This window comes from Thermobia domestica, chromosome 1, assembly GCF_964235325.1.
Source record: "Thermobia domestica chromosome 1, izTheDome1.hap1.1, whole genome shotgun sequence".
In the NCBI taxonomy this organism is placed as follows: domain Eukaryota; kingdom Metazoa; phylum Arthropoda; class Insecta; order Zygentoma; family Lepismatidae; genus Thermobia; species Thermobia domestica.
Window position 1 is genome coordinate 195367226 of NC_137454.1, and position 15497 is coordinate 195382722.

The following is a 15497-nucleotide window of genomic DNA, read 5'->3' on the forward strand; positions in this document are numbered from 1 at the left end:
AAACAAACGGAATTTTAACCGATTCAGAGTCTCAAGGAAACTACCACTCGAACTCACATAGAAAAACTGAAGTTCGAAATGTTTGCTATAACCTCGGGTTTTAGTATTATTTTTACAGTGAGAAAACGGTAATAGGAAGCGACAAACGATTTTTAATTATGTGGATTCAGTGTCCGAAGAATATATTTAATTCAAGTTTTATTTATCTGCTGAAACTGAAAATAGTAAGAAATAGTAGAACTTTCGTTTTCAATATTCATACCTATATAATAATAACTGTAAGGGATAGCAAGATAGTGTTTTTGATATGGATTTATGGTCATCTTTCATAATATCCCTTTATTGCAGTCGGAAGTTACACATCTGTTTCAATATTGGATTCGCAGTTTTGGAAGTCTACCGTAATTGACAACTGGAAAATGGAACTTGTTCTTAGTATTAGTGTAAATTAACAATATTTTATCAGGGTAACTCACGTAACTACAGAAAAAAATCGTTCAAAATATGTCGCTTTCTTAGGAACAGTGGTGTACGCAAAGGGGGTTTGGGATTTAAATCCCCCTGAGAGCAAAATATTATAGAAAAATAAACATTCACTATACGTATTAAGATAGATATTAAGATTCCAGAAAATAGAGAAATACAAACTTATGTCGTTCATTGTCGATAATAATCGATAGTTTTTACAGTATTTTGCTGGAAGAAATTGTTTTTTATTTATATAAATGTTCTATTGAACAAAATACACTATTAACTTGCAGATCTGTATCTATTGTTTCTCTTTTCCTAATGGAGAGTGCCGTTCTTCTTTACACACATACTATTTATAAATATATAGTAACAAAATAATAATAGTAAAAATCAATTTTCAACGAGACATTCAAAAATTATTTTTTCAGCATGTGGGAAACACTAAAAGTTTAAACCCGTTGAAATCTAGAATTCAATTTATTTATCAGGATCATAATACAGGTATTATATATATATATATATATATATATATATATATATATATATATATATATATATATATTGTAAAAAATTGTTGCGGAAAAACCTTAGGATTCTGATACATAGATATTTGGATAGGACACATACTAGTTCCTAAGTGAAGTCTTGATCCGACTACGGTAGGTCCCATAGTTTTGGAGCTATGGGCCTTTGAAGTTCATTTTTTCATGTTTTCGGCAGCCTATGACTTCGGAAAGAAGCATTTGTGCACCCAGGTTGGTCTATACTTTTTGTCTTATTTTGGTGTTCGGAATCACCTCCCAAACGTTGTCGGTGTTATTTCCAAACACCCTATATATATACATATATACAGTGTGTTAATGAACTATACCGACAAACTCTGAAAGGTGATTCCTTACATCAACATAAGAGGAACAATTCATATCGACCTGTGCGGAAAAGCGCATAGTTTCAGAACTACGGCTGTCCAAAATCGCAAAAAAAAAGTCAAATTTTAAAAGGCCCTATTTCGAATTTGAGCGACTGTAGATGGTGGTCCTTATCAGCGTAAAAGAAGTCACGAATACGCAATCCAAAAATGCATATTTCATTAATGTGCAATTGTGTACAGAGCATTCCCTGGAGAGTGAAACTCCCAGACATGCCATCAAACGAATTTTGAGATATGATCTGAGTTTATGATTGGTCCAAAGTAGGCAAATGATAAGTCTAGATACCAGTGAACACTGAATCATTTGGCGCAATGTCGGAAGTGCTAAGGATCGTCAGCAGCATGGTCTTTCGTACTCGGGAAAACGCTAAGTTAGTGAAGAGAACGATAAATATACTATCACGAAACACGTTATTCCGAACACTAAAAATAAGTACATGGAGCTGCAGATTCCTAACACTTCCACTTCCCTCCGAAGTACTAGATGTCAATTGTTGTCAAGGCTTACCTCCTGTCTACTTTTTACCCTCCTTGAAATCAGGGTATATCTGAGAACTCTATTGAGAGCGTATTTGAGAATTACACCCTGTAGGGAGTACCCTGTACACCCATTGAAAATGGATGAAATATACACTTTTGGTTTGTGCATGCGTTGACTTCCTTCGCGCTGATAAGCACCACCATCCACAGCTTCTGGAATTCGAACTAGAGCCTGTGGAAATTTGGGTTTCGCAATTTTGGACAGCCCTAGCTCTGAAACTATGCACTTTTCGTCATAGGTCCATATGAACTTTTACCCTTATTTTGATGTAAGGAATCACCTGCTAAAGTTGGTCGGTATAGTTCATTAACACCCTATATATATATATATATATATATATATATATATATATATATATATATATATATATATATATATATATTCAGAACTCAAAAATGAGTCGCGTACCCGCCTTTGGCGTGAGAGACCTGGGTTCGATTCCCGTCGGGTGTTTATGTGGTTCGGATTCCACGTTAATCAATAGGTCTCGTCTCATATAGCCTCGCTGCTGAAAGGGACGTTAAGCTCAAAATGAACTCAACTCAACTCAAGAATGGGTCGATCAGAGCACAAGGAAATTAAATCTAATTATCAAATGTTTGAGAAAAGAGACATAAAGTTTGTACGGTACGCTTAAGAATATGGGAAAGTTAACACTGTGTTCTATATTATGATAGTTATTTATAATACCTAAACATGAATCTTTTAAGGGTTGAAAGGAGGTTCAGATAAGGATCTTGAAGATGAAATATGTCAAAAATGACTAAATAAAATTTATTCCTTTATGCACTGAACTCACCAAATATCATTCTAGTTAATAACTTACTACAGTAGTACCTGGATATGTATATAATTCCTAAAGCAAATAGATACACAAAGAAATGTACTAGTATTACTATGCTACACTTTTGCGATCTTTTCGAGTTCAGTACTAAAGTAAATGCTAAAATATCAATGATCGTAATTACGACGAATGACTATTATATGACAGTAATAAATGGGGAATGACAGTAAATGGGGAATTACGGTCCTTATTTACTTTAGAGGAGTTAATTGCAAGTATGCTCAAATATTAGTATTCATACTTTGATTTATGATTATTTGTTGTGTACTCTCTACATCCAATTTTTTTCCTATCATTGAGTTTACTCACAATCAGAATGACTTTTCTTCACAGCACGACATTTTCAGTAGGTTGCATTAGATCACTATATGCACTAAATGATGAAAACAATGCACCTGGGAGGGATTGTTCGATATCGACGTAACTGCATACATGTTCATACAATCGGCGAATATGTAAATAATTAGGGTTGCAATGAATTGTGACGGCTAGAATAGCAATCAGAGCGCATTAGTACTGTCACCACGTGTAGGATGTTGCTCTCCCTCGGGCTTGGATATATGCACTGATTCAGTTGAGAGCTGTTGTAACCTTTCCTGAGAACAGACCGGGCATCTTGCTGTACAGGGAGCACCACAACATCATGCAAGCAGTTCACAGAGTAGCTTGTTATGTATGGATGAGCCTTACACTGTTGAAAGATGGTACTAGGATGCTGTCTTATAAGACATAGCATATGAGGACTTAAGACATCCGTGGAGTACTATTGTAACCTAGATCACATCACTAAATCACTATTAGATGTGATCACAATTCATACCTGATGGCTCCGTACATCATGACACAAGGAGCAGTAGTTTGTACCTTTTCAAAACATTAGTACAACATGTCCTCTCTGATCGGCATCTCCGTACTCGCAGATCATGATGATCCAAGGTAGTGCCGAACCTAAAAATGATTTGATGTAGCTCATCAGCAGAACACACTTCCATCAGCACCCTAATCAGTAGGCCACATGCAGACTAACAATGATACCCATTTCAAAATCTGTCATATACTGATAACGTTGTGTGACACGAGCACGTAGCATTCTCATTGGTCTTCCAAAGCATTCATTCCAAGCTGCTTACGCCCATTATACACGCACTTTATGATTTTCGCAACTGCTGAAACGTGATATTTACAGCATCAAGTGCTAACATCCACAGTTTGGTCCCCAATTAAAACTTCAGCAAATGTCGATACAATTCAATTGGCGAAACGTTTCCTGAACGTAGGAATTAAATATCAAATCACTGTTTCAAGAGTCAAACTTTACTTCTGCGCGCTTCCCCTCTACCAGTATCTATCTCACAGAAAACAAACTCTAAGCATATTTTCAGGATTATTTAATTTCCATTACTATTTTGCCATCTACCACATACGATATCACCTGTAATGAGAAAAAATTGGAGGTATTATTTTCAAAGCTACCCTCGTATGTATAGTATTTTCATTATTTAGATAATGTAGGTAAGTAAGCCATTTATTATCTCTCTCTCTTCTTAAATAGGTTATCAGATACTTCAAAAATGGTTATCGGATATCGTCTTTCATGAAGTGTTTTTCCGTCCTTTTTTTTTTAAACTAGTCCTACTTCCTAAATAATAAAGCAGCAAAGTTAAAATGTGGTTATTGAATTGTTTTGCTACAATTAAAATTGCTAGTGAACTGAATACAGGCACTACTATATAAATTTATAATGGAAATATCCTACGGTAGTGTGAAATTATCCTTTGTATGACATACTTTTGTCATTTCCTTAATTTCCTCTTATTAAAGGAGATCCTATGTTACATTAGGTTACCGGGTACAATCTTTCCATTTGTTTCATTCCTCTCTTCCTTATTTGTCTTAGTTTTCCGATAGCCTGAAATTTAATATTTATTCCTCTGAGCGACGAAAACCAATTTAGTAAGAAAGTACATTGACTTCTGTTGAATGTATTCGTTGCTCTTTTTTTAGTCACAATCTTTATAATACGTATATACAATCAGTAGCGATACAGACATCACCAAGATTGTAAGAGGTACACTAGACGACCAGTGGTTCTTAACCTAATTCCTTTCACAACCCCTATTTTATCACATTCTCTTGCCAGTGACCCTCTTATAATTTCTAGTCTGTAATAAGACTGTGTGGGATTTTTAATATACCTATTGCAGAGATCTAACGATATCCATCTATTTCTATAATTGTAGAATCCATTTCTTGTATATAGTGGATACAGTAATAGTAACATATTCCTTACGATGAAAGTGCTGGTTCAAGATGGATATTAAACCCTTTTATTGAAGAGGCCATCAAAGTAGCTGACAACGTCTTGACCAACTAATAGAATTATCGTCCAACAAGTCCTTGCAACTGGTTTTCTGTAACGAAAACTTGGACAAGTTCGGGCTAAAGAGACAAGAATATCCTGGTCTGGTACCTGCTGCTTTAAGAGTAATAATTCCATTTGCTACATCGTACTTGTGCGAAAATGGGTTTTCTTCTATGGTGAGCATTAAAACAAAGACAATAAATTGCTTATCAGTTGAAGATGGCTTGATAATATGCGTCACGAAGATTGAACCAGATATTGCCGCAATAGTGAAATCACACCATGCTCAGATATTTCATTAGCTTTCAATTTTAATTGTATTTCAATACAGGTTTTGTTGGATTTGTATTTTTGTAGTATTTCAATATGCAGTTCTTATTAGTTTTATGACATATCTCTTTCATTTAAATTGATCTTCAAGCAACTCTGCACCTGTTAAAAATTTTTAGTAGGCCTATTTTTTGTTGTTCTTAAAAGTATTTATAAAAATAAAAATATGCCTATCAGAACAAAACTCAAAATAATATTTAAAAATATTTTCCGGTATTAGATTCTAATTATATCTTCCCCTTATCTTCACGACCCTCATGAAACCCTCTCGCGACCCCAATTTTGAGAAACCCTGCACTAGACCAATACCATTATGTTTATTCGCAGATCGCACCATAAGTTAGATATGTCCGTTCGTCTTTTTTCCGGTCTTCTTCCTATCCGATATTAGAACATAACCTGTAAGAAATTGCTCTTTCGATATGGATTCAGCTCTCCAAGAATCGGTTCCCTCTCCTCCCTTATCTCTCTATTGCAACCAAAGAGATAGATTTTGCACTTCCGGTTTCGATATCCAATCACCACATTTTAAAAATCTATCATACTTTGACAATATGAAAAAAAAGGATTTTTAAAAAATCATTTTCATTAAAATATCCCGGTTTCAAAATGCATTGCCATAGAGCAAACACTGTAAGATATTGGGAAACGGTTTTCTGTCGTGAATTCATCGTCTCAAGAACAGACGTCCATGTCGGCTCTTATCTCTTTACTGAAATGGAAACCTTTAGAAATATTGTTCCTCTTAGAACCAACATATAGATTGGCGTGGATTCAGTGTTTCAAGAATAGGTTCCATCTCCTCGATAAAAGCAGAAATCTGGTGCCACTTCCGGTTTTATTATTAATTTCTACAGAGCGGAAACTGTAAGAAATCTGCAGGTATTTAAATTGTTAGAACTACAATCAGTAGAGTGAACATGAAGTAAAAGACAAACCATGTTCTGGACAGTCATACACAGCCGTCAAACCAGAAAATGAGATGCGTCTTGCTGAGCTTATCTGTTCGGAACGGTGCATAACTACGAGACAACTGTGCATATACATATGGCTTCAATGTAATGGGAACCATGAGAGTTGGAATATTACAAAGTTGGTGCATGGTGCCGTGAATGCTTACTCAGAAGCAGAAACAGTTCCGTGTTGAGCTTGTCAGGATCCACTGAACTGGTATGAAATACTTTCGTCATTTCCTTAATTTCCTCTGATACTTTTCTATATCGTATCATTGTGATGACCAGGTGAGACAATTTTTGGGGGTCAATGAAAGATGCATTGTTCGAGCAACATTTTCCAACAGATGTGATCAACATCACATCTGTGAAACGTGGACTAAATCATTTAGTGGTGATTTTCATGAGCGTGGTAATAAAAGCTCTCTGACGAAAATGTACTGGTGAAAAACTACGGTTTTGCAGTTCAAACTTTGCTTTATTTCATGGTTTGTTTTGGTTTCTTGGTGTCTACTCCGGTTTATCTGAAAAAGTTGGAGACATTACTTCCGGAGCAACTTCCGTAAATATGTAGTAAACCATTGTCAACTTACTTCTGGATGAACGTCTCTCCAAGTCTTACCCGCAACTCATCTAAATAGAGCAAGTTTGTCCACGTTAGAGCACAGTACTTCTTAATTTCATTACACCACTTTGTCTTATAACGTTTGCTGGGTGATAGAGCACTTGCCCGCCCAGGAATAAACAGACCAAGGCATTTGCTCTTCGTATCCAGTCAAAAATGGCTTTTGTCCATCAATTATAAATTCTTCTCGTAGTATGTCCACACAGTGTCATTTAATGATCTCTATTTTCATGATAATATCTGTCACTATACCAAAGGTATCCAGAGTTCCACACTGGTTTGCATGTCGAATACATTGCAGGCTACATCACTTAGTAGTCCTTGTCCATTCTTTCTAAACAGGATCAGTCTATACAGTATTTTCTTTTACCTTCCGTCATAATTTTATCCTTTCAAGCCATAGAGAATACACTCATTCTCCCTCACAGTTGCCGTTCTTAAAAGGAAAATTATAGTATAATTAAAAGTGCGATTCTGTCATTTTGAAAGAAAATATGTCCTCTTCCCAGAAAAAGTCTAACGGGTGCAACCAACGCCCAAAAAGCAGCCTGTGGGCACCTCTGCTTGCTCCAAATAGAAAATACAATTTACATATTTTCTGGGCAAGTATTTAAGAGATTCATAAAGTTGAAAGATATCCTTCCAAGTATAAGGTTGAAGTTAAAGGTTCTGCTTTAGGGTATAAGGTAGAGGTATAAGCATATCCTATATTCTGTATTCATAATGATTACCTTAGATTTGCAAGGATATCCTTCGTCGTTTAAAGTAAAGATGTCAAAACAATTGAGCATCTCAATACACAAATAGCTCTCTTATTTAAAAAAAATACCACGAAAACGACTGAAAATGATACAGCATAAGGAATCTTCCTTAACTGATACAAATAAATTGCTTGTGAGTTATAGTGTAAGATGTATAATCTGCTTGTTAATAAATTTACTGCTTGTACAGTTAAACTTCATTGTGCACGTGTGATTAGTTATACAACAGTAATCATTACATGCTGTTTACAATAACACTTAAGTTCTTCTTATTACCTGTCTTGACGACGAAGAGCAAGTTCATCATGATTATCGAATTGATGATGATCATCATCATCTTCTGGTACTTCCTCGTCTTGTTTGAAATCGGATCGCCTAAACGTTTTGCAATATTATGGAGCACAAAATACGCAATAATTATTTTTGGAACATTTTCTAACTTTGCATGACAAACGTACTATAAGATCGGAAATCGACGTTTAATTTGGCCAAAACATCATTCGATTATTACTCTCTCCTTTTTCAAAAGTTTATTATATTTCAGTTCAGCATCAAGAGCAGGATTTGTAAACGTAGTCATGAGGCATGGTTCTATCCCATACCCATTGTCACCAAGTAGTACAACATTCGCTTTGTTTCTTAATAGTAACCTAACCTGTATGTCTTTCCGTGTTATCGAATCTTGCACAGATCGAGGCCAGTTAACATCAACACTCCTGAACATTTCTCTGGCGTCACAAGTTACATGTACATTCAGAGTAGGTTAATCTTTCCGGTTTATGTATTCATCTCCATGTAATTTTGGTTTCAGTATTCCTACATGGGTACAGTCAACTACACCACTAGCTGTGGGTAACCTAAATTTGCTTTGCCATAACTGTTTTGTCCGCATTATTTCACTGTTGGTAGAAGGAACTTTATCCATTCATGTGCTTGCGCAACGATTTTGTCAACCACTACATTTACAGTCCGAGATCCGTAGCCTGACTAACCTAAGCACCTCTCCGATTCCTTATTGATAGCGGGATCAGCGGAATAGTGTAAACATATTTTCATTTTATGTACGGAGGACACCTCTCCGAGTTTCTAGACTTGCGCCAATAAATCTATCTGTAACCCACTGTAATTCGTCTTCTTCAAAACGGTATAGTTGCTTAAAATCACGAACAAGTGCAGGTAACCGGGGTTTGTATCGTTTAACATCCCTTATTTGAACAACATCCGCCATCACACTCCAAAACATTTAACTGCAAGGGTGAGTTTGCTACTGACCACACTCGTATTTTTGAAGGATATGCTTTTTAATTAAAGTAAAATGTAAAGATTATGAATACCCTTTTACTTCGATGTGAAATACAAGGATCAATCTAATAGGAAATGCTTATATTCTAAAAGTAAAAGCTTGTACTTGAATCTTTATGAATACAGATTGAAGAATTTCCTTCATAGTTTACACGTATAAGTTTATCCTCCTTTTTATGAACACTGGCTAATATTACATCTTGATAAGTATATAGAATTTTATATACACCGAATACTTACTTGGAAATAAAGTTCATGTAGTTAGCAAGTAATTGTTTTGTATAACTATGCAGAACAGCCATAAATAAATGTTTTGTATTACTAGGGTAAATGTGCCAGTCCTCGACCCGTATTTTCGTATAATCCTTAATCGTTGTTCAGAGAGCGGAACAACTTAGGAGGATGCTACTAGCTCACATGTGTTCCTAAAGCTATATTTCATCTATATTTTAACCGAAACGGATATAACTTATACCATTTATGTAATATTAGTCGGATAAACACCGATGATTGATTTATTTTTAGTGTTCGACCGTCGTAGAAAAGTAAATCGATTCTTTAGAAAACAAACCTCACTATCTTTTTTTAAAAACTATAGTTCATGATCTATGTAGATCAGTACTGAGACTGAAATTTATAGTAAATTTATATCACTTCCGATTTTAGTATATTGTTAAAGATGGAGATTAAAGGTTTTCTTAGTACGCTCGATCAATTGCATGAAACCGTGTTTCGCCATATGTTACTGTCTTTGCTCTATAGTAATCAATGTTAAACCGAAAATGGCTAATTTCTACCTCTACCCATGGGTAAATCATCTTCATTAACGAACTTTTCGAAATAATTATTTTAGCTATCGATCCCAGGAGACGGAATTCAATAATTCACTTGTATTTAGTAGTTTGCATGTGAAGCAAAAGTCGTACGGGTGTACGAACTGATATTACAATATTGTAAATCCCACTTGGGTGATCCTGATAAATCGACGTGTGTTTGTCATATTTGGTTGTATTAGGTAGTAATCCTGTGGAACAGAGAACGTTGAAGTATTGAAAGTCTAGGTCGTGTTATATGAATAGCTTTCGTTATGTTGAGAAAGTGGTATCGGTATACCTTGATATTGAAAAACAACCCAGCGAAAACCATCCAAATACTGAAAACTATCGAAAAATCCCGAGGTCAGACTGGTGATGTGAGCATGAGGTTGAGTGAACGTGAGGTTAGACTGGTGGTGTGAGCGTGAGGTCGAAATGAGTTTGTGAGCATGTGGTTAAGTGAGGTTAGGTCAAAGTGGTCACCTCTGGTCACTATTGTCTACACTTTAATAAGTGCAATTCTTTTCCTGTCTTTGTGACTGATTTTTAGCGTACATGCTTCCTTATGTAATTTGCATCTGTAGAATGCCTAATTGCTTCTTTTTTAGTGTCCATGTCTACGATTCAAATATCAAAACATATAGAAAATACTTATTGAAACTTTTACGCCTTAAACATATCGGCATTTTACTTTCTAATATGAACGATTCCTTCCGAAAGTAGTATAATACATCTATTACTTTCTTCTTTAATTCTACTACTATATTTTCTGTTCGAACACACGTAAGTGTTTGCATCTTCTCAATCCCGTATTTTAACTTCAACCCCTTACTTTCTCGCGTTGTTGTTAAACATCATTCTCATCTTTTACATATGAATGTTCAATCTTGAGAAATAAAAGTTTGATAGCATGTCGGTAGGTAGTGTGTAAGTATGTAAAAGTTCTTTCCAGAGATATATTGACTACTCCAATGTAAAAATGACAGGTACAGATTATTTGAGATGTCCGCCACGGACAATCACACAAACCCGTTAAAACTTTGGACAGTCATTCGTCAGTAACAGCATGTACCACTTCTAAAGGAAACCATTCTACTGTTCTTCTAAGGACACGTTTGAGGAACTTAATATCAAGGTGTCACCTTAAATAGTCCTTGACCTCCATTTTGGATCACAAATCATAGTTCAAGGTGTTTGGTTCGGAGCTGCCAGACGGCTATTTGTCTGGCATTATAAAGTCGGGAACTTGTTTAAGTAACGTTTGGGCGAACTTTGTTATGTAATGCGAATTTGAATCCTACTAAAAGACTCAGTCGGGACAAAGAGATCATGACTGAGAGGTTTAACATCAGTCAAGTGTCAAAATATCAGACTGGTAGTTCACAGCACGGATTTTTTCAGTCACGTTTTGGAGAAATATATTTCATGATATACGCCTCCTTACCTCAATACGACCGACCGACCAACCTACCAACGAGATGATCCATCTGTTCACCCTGGAAGAGACTGTAGCAAAGTTCTTGGACACTATTGCATTCACCAAATTATTTTGTGTGCTCGAAAAGTCCTCAATGATGAAGGTCTTTAGTTTTGTAAACAAAACGTTATGATGTAAATTACTTGTCAACCACTTAAAAACCACATCTCTCACCAGTTCCACAGTATCTATGGAATTAGAAAATGTTATTTGTGGCATTTATAGGTCCAGATAGATCTTCATGAACTGTCCAGAACATGATCCATCAATTAAGCACAATTTATTACGCCATGACACATCACTACCTCACCAGATTTCCTTGGCACACGGTGTCCTTCCAGTTCGTGGACAATCCGTGACAGAGAACGTCTCCTGGTATCTCTCTATGGTCTGATAGACAAAAACACATTGGTATCTGCACGACAAGAGGTTGAATATTTCACTTGCAGTTCTACCTGCCTTATACAGATCCGCAACAGTTATTCTATGCTCGTTTGTACCCTACTCTAGTTCAAGCAAACATGCCGAGATGGGTAAAACATTGTATTCTTAAAGTATTACATTCTATACCACCTCCAGTAATCTCTTGTGTTTAGGGAGCTTCTGTTTGGTTACTTACCTGGGGAAATTTGAAGCAATACTTTCGCGTAAGGAATAAAAAAAAGTTGAATTTGATATATTGTGTTTTACTATTTATATCAAATTCCCATATATTTCATCTCTAGTATTTTATTATTACATAGTCTATCTTACTTTCAGTACGACTAAATGCTATTCGGTACACTCGTTGAAGGAGACTGCACCGCTTGAACTACTCAAAATGGTGTCAAAAGTATTAAACTGACATTACTGATGTTAAGTTGCTTATTTCCTCACGACCCTGTCTATCATGTTGTCAGTGTAAAGTTTTTCATAGAAAATGGTCTCTTTTGCAGATTCTGATGACGTATGCTCTATTTTATTTAATCTATAATAAACTTGTATAATATATAATCAGGATCATGATAATTTCATCATTAACTAATTTTGATACATTAATAATAATGATAATGATAAAGTGGACATTCACAAACTAAATTCCAGTGGTCAATTAAGAAAATACAAAATGTAATCGAACAAAGTGCGTGCATTTTAGTGTGCGTAGAATCCCCACTCCCGCGTACCGTAACGAGGACTACCTAAAATTTAATCCCTTCCCTTTGGGTGAGGTCCCGAGGACACTCAAGCTAAATGCAGAGTATTAAAGAAATCTCTTGTATCTATGACCGCAATTTGGTAGTGTTAAACTAAACTTCCTTCAGCAATGATAAGCAAGATCAGTATGTGAATTTAGGAAAAAATATGATTAGGTTGCAAATCGTAGAGTAAAAGGTTCCCGTCTCTTTGGGTACATTTGCATCACATTTGCCATATGTAAAACAAATAAAAAATTCTATATTATTTTTTTACTTATAAAACTGTGTTCGAATAATCAAATTTCTTTATTGTAAATTGCCAACAGTGTAAACTGTTAACTTACGTCAATAATTACACTTGATTATACATTAATTTATCATATTTATATATGCTTTATAAAAAGATTTATTTCACATGACTTTCGAGAAAAAATAACAATTATGGATCATCTCAATATTGTTTTTGGTATAACAATGTGTTCGAATAGTATATTCATTATATATTAATATTCTTGTTTGACACTGGGGCATTCTAATTTTATTTCAGTCCGTTTCTTCCAATTTCTCTCTGTATTCATTGTTTTCTTCCTCCTCATCTGATTTTTTGTTCTCTTTCACTTTGACTCTGGAAAATATAGTCGTGTATATTTCTCTACTTCTTTATCAGTTCCTGTGAAACAAGACATATCCTGTGTCCAGGGAGTCATTATAACCTTGCTTCGCGTATTATAAAATGACTCTTTTTCCATTTTCCTCTTATATCACCAGATAAGAAATACATGTATGTGTGCCTGGGACCGTTGTTCTGTCTTCACTTCCCACACACACCACACCTAGAATGATGACTCTCATGGGGAATAGGAATAGACCATGCATTACTATAATATTTTGTATGAAAGAAAAGATAAAAAGATTTATAAATATCATTTTGATATGATAACTTTAGATTTGTTTTTGATAAAGGTGGTCATCTGCAACTGTTTTACCTAACAGTTATATGAATGCAATGGCGGTATGAGTGTTCCCTCCGCAGTGCAGGAACCAGAACAAATACTCGACTCAAACTACGTTCTCAATATATGCTTATCTTCTATATACATAGAAATGAAAGTGACTATGTTTGTAATTTAAAATCTCTTGAACCACCCGACCGATCATGGTCAAATTTGCCATATAGATGAGGTTTAGGCCTGAAATGGTTTTTATCATTTCACTTTGACGGTACAACTTGGAGGAGGGGGAGATATTTAAAACTGGTCGATAATGGCCGATATTAGTGCCGAATTAGTTTTCGGGTTCGCTGAGACGAACAATAACAGTTCCAATGCCGCTTAAATCCAAATTCAGTTCTTTATATCCAAAATAAAACGTATTCTCCCCGTGCCAAGAACGGATATTCTATACAAGTACTTACTTTCCTATATAAGTAAGGAGTAAAAAAACAACTGCAGATATTATCCAAACGTATTCCCACTATAATTAGCCAAAAAATGTTATGAACAATAGCAATTACAAAGAGCAAAGTAACTTTTAGCTGATTAGTATGTTCAAACAAGCAAGAGAGTTTTGTTTCACCTTGTGGAACTACAATGGAGATTAAAAATTAAAACCGGAAGTGACAGATTTACCACTTCCAGTTGCAAAGGAGGAGTAAAATCGAATCGGAGATGGACTTTGTTCTAGAGGCTCTAAATCCATTTAGTGGAAACAGTTTTTCCTTATTTACTTCCATTTTTCCTGTAATGGAATCAAAGTTGTTCAGTTCTTCTACTTCGAGTTTTAATAGAAAAAATGAAATGAAATCTTTGAGTTTTACGTCCCACGGTTATGCCGGTTAGGCTAAGGAAGACGGTGATAATGAGAAATGAATGAAATGGTGGAATTAAGAAAATGGGAGGACACGGGAGAGCCTCGAGAAAACCCACGCACACAGTGTTTGTCCACCACAAAGTTCACTTGGCGGGGGCTGGGATCGAACCCGGGACCGCAAGCACCAGAGGTGAACGCTCTACCACTGAGCCACCGCGATCCTCCAGTTTTAATAGAGGAATAAGGGTAAAGTTTACAGATATCGATGAGAAGTTGAGTCTGTTTCTTAAAACAAGGAATAACGCTTCTTGCTACTTACTACCGTTTCTATTCAATAGTGACCAACGGTAAAAGCGGAAAGATTAATTTCTACTGTTTCCGGTTTGAATAAAGGGTAATTAAAGTAGATGGAATTTGTCGTTCGGACACTAAAAATCTATGGCTAATAATAATAATAATAATAATAATAATAATAATAATAATAATAATAATAATAATAATAATAATAATAATAATAATAATAATAATACATCTCACTATCTCTTGATGTTATTGCTTGATATATTGACGCATGAGAACCAGAGGAACGTAACTCCATTTTCGAAGGTTTACAGGCGAGAGGACAAAAATATTATTTTCTTAATAGGATGGTAATTGAGCTACATTACAACAGATGATTGGCAAGGAGAACAGATGGCGTTACGTTCCATTTACACCAAGTGGGGCTTTCAAAATTACGTCCAAACATAAAGAAAATGGAAACCACGTTTTTGAGTTACGTTCCTCTGGTTCTGATGCGACGATATGGTGACAATTAGAGAGTGTCGATAGATATAAACGTTCTATAAGATCTCCAATACTTCTGTATAACATAGTTTAGGAGTCTAAGATCAAGTATTCAATTTAACCTTATTCTTGTTGAAAAATCTAGGCATGTATCCTATTTTTAAAATATGCTATACTCTAATCCATAAGAGTTAAATAAAACAATATTCATAATAGACTGTTTAAGGATTTATTTCAATCCAAAACATGGGGATAATTATATCAGAGAAAGTATGGGTATAATTTTCAAGTGCAGTTAACAGAATATGAGCTTAT